Below are 7,047 nucleotides of genomic sequence, written 5' to 3' on the forward strand. Positions count from 1 at the left end.
GGGATATACCCCGCGGCGTAACCCGGTCGGAAGTATAACCCGGCCGGACTTGGCGCTTCATCATAACCCGCCAGAGGACTGGCGATTCATGGGTCTGGCGGTTCACTGGTCTGATGATTTACGAGCCTGGCGACTCACGAATGACCCCGACGACGGGTCAGATAAAGGATTAGGCTCAATGCCCAGAAAGCCGGTTCATGTTATGGTGGGCCGGTTTAAGAGGAAAGTATAAGGAGTATTCCCTTACAAAGGAAGCAAGACTAGGACTCCACTTGTAATAGAGTAATCCTAATCCAACTAGGACTAGTCATGTAAACCGCTCCTTCAACATATATAAGGAGGGGCAGGGCTCCCCAAAGAGGAACAAGCAAGAAGAAACAATCTCTAGGGCTAAACACAAAGAGCCGGTTTACCGGCGACTCTCTCATGATGATAATGAGACCTAGCCACAAACAGCATGTAGAGTTGTTACCGGATGATGTTTCCCTGGGTCCGAAGCTGTCTAAATCCTTGTCTTGTGTTGCGTCTCTCGATTCCGCTCAACCCCTCTCAAGCTACCACATAGATGCGTTGGCCTCACGACTAAGTCCTCACAATAGGACATCTGCCGTGACAATTCCACGACAGTTGGCGCCCATCGTGGGGCCTGCGCACGGTGGTGTTGAGTTTTTGGAGGGATCTCTTTAAGGGATTGAGAAGCTCGTGGTATGTCAGATGAAAATCGTCAGCATGAAAATCACGCGAGATAACCCGGCGTGGACAAAGCTAGCACGTTCACCGTTTTACATTCAGAATTATGATCGATTTGGAGGTTGGCAGATGCGAGTTTGAAGATTGAGAGATTAGGGTTGTGTGCGCCGTAACTGCTGTCCAGAAGAATCGTCGAGACCGAGAATAAACTTTCCGTTTGCACCTTTCCTACTCGGGTTACGGGGCGGATGCACCAAAACCGACGCGAAGCAATCCAGCGCCGTGGTTAAATCGCCGCAGTCCTTTGTTTTTCCTCCAATGGATCAAGCTGGATACACGTATGCAAGAGGGAGTACTAGTCCACAGAAGAATCAGTCGGCAAGTCACGTCAATGTGAAGCAATCAGTAAGTCAAGGCATCCTTTGATAAAGCAAAGGCTGAATCGGTTATTTACTCGCTGCGTTCGGACAGACAACTCCGAGGATTAATCTAATACACTTACCGTCCATGCCAAAAAATTATATGAGTCGGCGTCAAGTCAAGATCATACTGTTTTTGTGCTGCTGTTCGTATAAAGTGGTTCATCAAGCATTTGAATGCTGTCCACGTAAAAGCTCAGATTTGGAGGAGGAGAAATCTGTCCAGCAAGCAACTAGTATCAATACGAGGAGCCAAAGTGAAAGAAGACCATGACTCGAAAACGGATACGGCCGCGGTTTGGTTTCGAGCCGCCACCCGCCGGTTTTGCTTTGGCCAGAGCCACCCGCCGGTTTTGCTTTGGCCAGAGCTTCAAGTCACGGCGAGTCCGAGTCGCTTCCACCAGGGTTCTCAAGTCACCCTTCCAAGCTAAACCGCCCCGTGCCAAGTCGCGGGAATCCGTCACCTCGAGCCGTACGCCGCTGTGGCCTTGAACCGCCACACTTCAACCCGCCGTTACTGCAGCTCTGACCTCAACCCGCCATCTTCACCGCATGCTTGCCGACGAGTCTCCGTCAACCGGCCCTGAACCGTTCCGCTACCCTCCGAGCCGTTCGCGCCAAGCCGCCCTGGCCTCATGCTTGAACCGCCGGATTCCACATCACCAGGACCTCCTCCACGTGAAACTGCACTGGCCCGTTTCCCCAAGCAAAAACAAAAATGAACATGGGCGAAACACGCTGTCGGTTTGCATCAATAGGCCACATGGATCTATCACACGTCGGGTTACCCAAAAAACAATCAGGTGATATCTGTCCTAGTTCTTTTATGCAAACATATTTGATGGACATCGATAACTACCGAACGATCGGCTTGAGGATACCCCAGCCCGAACGAGTCGTTCGTGCTGGGAGAGTCGCTGGAACGAACGAACTCGTTCGGTAGAAGTACCCCTCTAGCCCGAACCATCCCACTTCAGATAAACTTGTCGCTAGCAGGGACAACGATCTGGCTCTTCCCCTCCAGCGGACCAGCCCAAAAATGGGGCAAGCCCAGAAACGTCATTGCCTACAATAATAAAAAAAACAAAGAACTAAAATATTGAAGGCCCAAAACTGCTTGTATCCCAAACAATAGAGAAAACACAAAAAAGGCCTAAAAATGTACTGGACCAAGAAAAACACTACCTGAAATATCCAGGAACAAAAAGTTGCCATGCTTTAATAAACAGAACTACCATATAATCATGAAAAAAGGTATATTACAGAAATTTTCATGATTTGACATGATGTTCATGCACACTTCATGACAAATTGAGCATGGAAATTTTGCCATAATATGATAATATTAAGAAAACACAAAAAATGACCATATAAGATAGAACAAAAAAGACTTGTACAAAAATTGCCATTGGGCATGTATAGAAAAATTCTGAGCAATCCCATGTCAAATGGATCAAAATTTATTAACTTTGACATCTTTGAATACACAAATTTACTTGCATTTCCCTTACACACGACCAAGAGAAAGTAAAAACAGGAACAAAAAGTGCCATGACACAATTAGAAGTTTTCCATGGTATACTTGATGAATTTTCCGTAGAATAGAAAATAAAATTGGACCTGGTAAAAAAACAGAAAAACAGCATATACACAAGAAAATGCCATGGTATTAAATGAGAAAACATGCAAATTTAAAAGTTTTTGCCATGGTACTTGGATTAAACTTGCCATGTTATCGAGTATGAATTTGCCATGGTACTTGGATTAAACTTGCCATGATCCATAAATTAATTTTGCCATGGTCCATAAAAAAGTTTGCCATGTTAAAAAATATATAAATAAAATATGGAAAATTTTCCATGTCTATATGGACCATGGTAACATGCATTTCAAGAAAAAATGGGTTAACTATTTGAAAGATGGCAAGTTTGCCATGATTAAAAAACTTTCAGAATTTGTCATGTTTTAGTGATTGTTTTGCCATGGAATCTAAAACATGGACAAAAAATAGACATGATACTTGAGTCCAACTTGCCATGTAAAATCTATAAAGGAAAATGTCATTTATGTAAAAAAAATAGCCACGATGTGACAAAATAAATATTCCATGGTACTTGAATTAAACTTGCCATGGTCCATCAATTAATTTTGCCATGGTCCATATAGTAAGTTTGCCGTGTTAGAGGAATGAAAACTAACATACATTTGAAGAAAATGGTGGCAACCTATTTGAAGGATCGCAAGATTGCCCGGGTTTTAGAAACTTTCAAAATTTTACACACCCTAAAAACATACCTTAATTTGCCATGGCAAAAACACATCTTAAATTGGCATGGTAAGAGTATATGTTAGTTGCCATGGTACATGGATTAAACTTGGTCATTTAATGTTGCCCTGGTCCATGAAATAAGTTTGCCATGTTAAAAGAGATTAAAAAAAATAATCCACATTTCAAGAAAATGGTGGAAAACTATTCAAAAGATGGCAAGTTTGCCATGATTTAAAAACTTTCATAACTTGCCATGTTTTAGTGATCGTTTTGTCATGTCAATTTTAGAGATGTCTAAAAACATGGCAAATGTAGACATGATACTTGAGTTAAACTTGCCATGTAAAATCTATAAAGAAAAATGTCATTTGTAAAATAATTTGGCCGTGATATGACAAAAGAATTTTTCCATGATACTTGCAATTAAACTTGCCATGGTACATCAATTAATTTTGCCATGGTCAATATATTAAGTTTGCCGTGTTTGAAAAATGAAAACTAGCATACATTTAAAGTAGAATGATGACAAATTACTTGAAGGATGGCAATACTGCCATGTTTTAGAAACTTTCAGAATTTATGTTAGTTTTTTATGGCAAAACAAACCATAAAAAACACATCTTAATTTGCCAAGGCAAAAGCACATCTTAAATTGCCGTGGTAAGTTTTGTGTTAGTTGCCATGGTACATGGATTAAACTTGCCATGGCGAATATATTAATGTTGCCACGGTCCATCAAATAAGTTTGCCATGTTAAAAAGAGATAACAAATAATCTACATTCAAAGAAAATGGTGGTAAACTATTTGAAGGATGGCAAGTTTGCCATGATTTAAAAATTTAAAAATTTGCCATGTTTTAGTGGTTTTGTCATGGCAATTTTAGAGGTGTCTAAAAACATGGCAAGTCTGCCATATTAGAGAAAATAATTTTTCCATGATACTTGAATTAAACTTGCCATGGTCCATATACTAAGTTTGCCATGTTAGAGAAATAAAAACTAACTTACATTTGAAGAGAAATGGTGGCAAACTATTTGAAGTATATCAAGATTGGCATGTTTTAGAAACTTTCAGAAATTGTCATGTTGTAGAGAAGAGCAAATTTAAATATGCCATGTGCCCATGGTCTCAAATCTACCATGCCGGTACGTTTTTAGTGGCCGAGGCAAAAATACATCATAGTTTCGCAAACCTATATGTACATTTTCTCTAGTTTGGTGAATGAACTAACAAATTATAAAGTTGCCATGCTGTGATAATTTGTAAATAATCTAAGAACTTGCCATGTTTTGCTAAACATCATGATTAGAAATTGCCATGTATTATTAGACCAAAATCCTAAAATTCTGTACTACTCACAAGGCAAATCTAGTAACTAAATCACGTCAAAAGTGTGTGCTACTCTGATTTTAGTGTAGCGTGGCAATTTTTAGGGACTGTTTCATACACAAGCATCATGCCAAATTGTGTTCAAAAAGCTCATAGTACTCATCATCTAGCAGGTCGTACTCATCATCTAGCAGGTCGTACTCATCATCTAGCAGGTAGATTAACTCCTAGCAAAATCATCAGACGTCATTACAGGCGCACCTTATTCCAGTGACAAAAAAGAGTAGATGAACACCTCCCCGCTGCAGCTCCTCCACTGGCGCTGGTGGTTGTGCAGGAGCAGGCCGCGCTTGCACGTCACGGCGGCCGATTCGGCCATCTCCTCCACCCATGGGTGGAGTCGGCGGAGGCGACAGTGGCGCGCCGACGCAGGAGGTTGACCAGGGGCGAGCGGGAGCAGGATCCACTCATATCAGAAACGGGAGCGGCTGCCAACGGAAACAGAAGTAGCCGCTGGCTTCCCTCAGCGACCGCGTGAGACGAGGAGAACCCCCAGCCCTCGCCCCCATCACTAGCCGCTCCCTCCCCCTCTAGTGTCGCGACTCGGCAGCTTCCATTGCCACCCGCTACGTAGCCGCCCGCCGCAGCCATCCCACATCCTCACCACCGCACTCGCGCGAGGCAGGCCATCGTTCCCCCCACGAGCAGCACCTCCACCGCGACTCCACCCCGCATCGGGATCCCGTGGAGGGCGAGACCCGTCTCCCTGGTGTGGTGCCCTGACCCGCACACGAGGCCGCTGCCAGGGCCTGCCGTGCTCCTCCCCGCGAGGCCGCCGCGGGAACTGTGTGGCTTCTTGCTGCGCGGCGGAGGCAATGGTCGTCGGGCGGGAGATGTTGTACGAAGGCGACGGCACGCAGTTGCATTGCGGTGGCCGGATATGGCGCATGGTTAGCGGCGGCTATGGTGTCGATTTGTGCGGCGGCGAGCAAGGTGGGGAGGGGAACGGATAGGATAAGGTCCGCTGAGAGAGTGAGAGGGAGGGGCGTTCGGGCCGAGCTTCATTCAGGACGAACGGTGGTAGCAGGCTGACGTGGCACTACTCGTGGCTTTAAAAATCGGGAGACAAGATGGACGGCGATTTCAGCGTTCGGGCTCAAAGTGTAAAACGCGGTAGGTTCGGGAGTTATTGATTCCGTATTTGATTCATCCGAGCATGATTACTCGCCCCTGTATTATTTCTATATGTGCACGTTAAATTACCCACTACACGTGTGAAATTATACTGCACCATGATGCCCAATGGGCGTGCGCAAGACGCCGCCCTTCTGGCCCGGTTTATATCAGCTTGCTGGGATCACGCTTGATTGTTGCTCAATGGACGTGCGCAAGACGCCGCTCCTGTGGCCCGGTCTACATCAACCCGCCCGTTCGCATGGTTTACCGCGCCGCTTCACCATGGTCTCCCAAAGAAAGCTTCATCCGCCTTGTCGTTCCACTCGAAAAAAATGGTCTTCTTCATGAGCTGGTACAGGGGAAGAGCCTTCTCGCCCAGCCGACTGATGAAGCGGCTGATGGATGCAAGCAGCCGGTGAATTTCTGCACGTCCAGCAGTCGGGTGGGCACTTCCATCCTCTCAATGGCCTTGATTTTCACGGGGTTGCATTCTATGTCGCGCTCTGAGACCAGGAAACCAAGAAGCTGACTGGCTGGTACTCCAAAGACGCATTTCTCCGGGTTGAGCTTGATTTGAAATCGGCGCAAGTTCTCAAAGGTCTCCTTGAGGTCTTCTAGCAACGTTCCACGCTTCTCCGTCTTCACCACAACATCGTCCACATAAACGTGGGTGTTCCTGCCGAGCTGCTTGAGGAGGCACTTCTGCATGCAACGTTGAAACGTGGCGCCGGTATTCCTCAAGCCGAATGTCATGGTCAAGTAGCAGAAGGCTCCAAACGGTGTGATGAAGGCGGTCTTCAGCCTGTCGGCCGAGTTCAGCTTGATCTGGTGATACCCTGAGTATGCGTCCAAAAAACTCAACAGCTCGCATCCGGTTATGGAGTCTATCACTTGGTCAATTCTCGGCAAAGCAAATGGGTCTTTGGGGCAGGCTTTGTTGAGGCTGGTATAATCAATACACATACGCCACTACTTGTTTTTATTCAGTACAAGGACTGGGTTGGCCAGCCACTCTGGAAAGAACACTTCCATGATGAAGCCGGCTGCCAGCAGCCGGGCTATCTCTTCTCCAACGACTCTTCTCTTCTCTTCTGACAGGCGGCGCAAGGGCTGCCTGACTGGCTTGGCATCAGACCGGACATGTAACTTGTGCTCGGCGAAAT

The 7,047-nt window shown here is 45.7% G+C and overlaps 1 long non-coding RNA gene across 1 annotated transcript; it reads right to left on the reverse strand.

Moving 5' to 3' along the window:
- Positions 1-1,854: 1,854 nt before the first annotated feature.
- On the reverse strand, positions 1,855-5,938 carry LOC109784705 (uncharacterized). Its single transcript, XR_002237922.4, has 2 exons — positions 4,970-5,938; positions 1,855-2,175 (listed from the first exon to the last, which is right to left on the reverse strand). It is a non-coding gene; the product is annotated as an uncharacterized lncRNA (long non-coding RNA).
- Positions 5,939-7,047: the final 1,109 nt, after the last annotated feature.

The sequence above is a fragment of the Aegilops tauschii genome, chromosome 3 (genome assembly GCF_002575655.3).
Source record: "Aegilops tauschii subsp. strangulata cultivar AL8/78 chromosome 3, Aet v6.0, whole genome shotgun sequence".
Lineage (NCBI taxonomy): Eukaryota > Viridiplantae > Streptophyta > Magnoliopsida > Poales > Poaceae > Aegilops > Aegilops tauschii.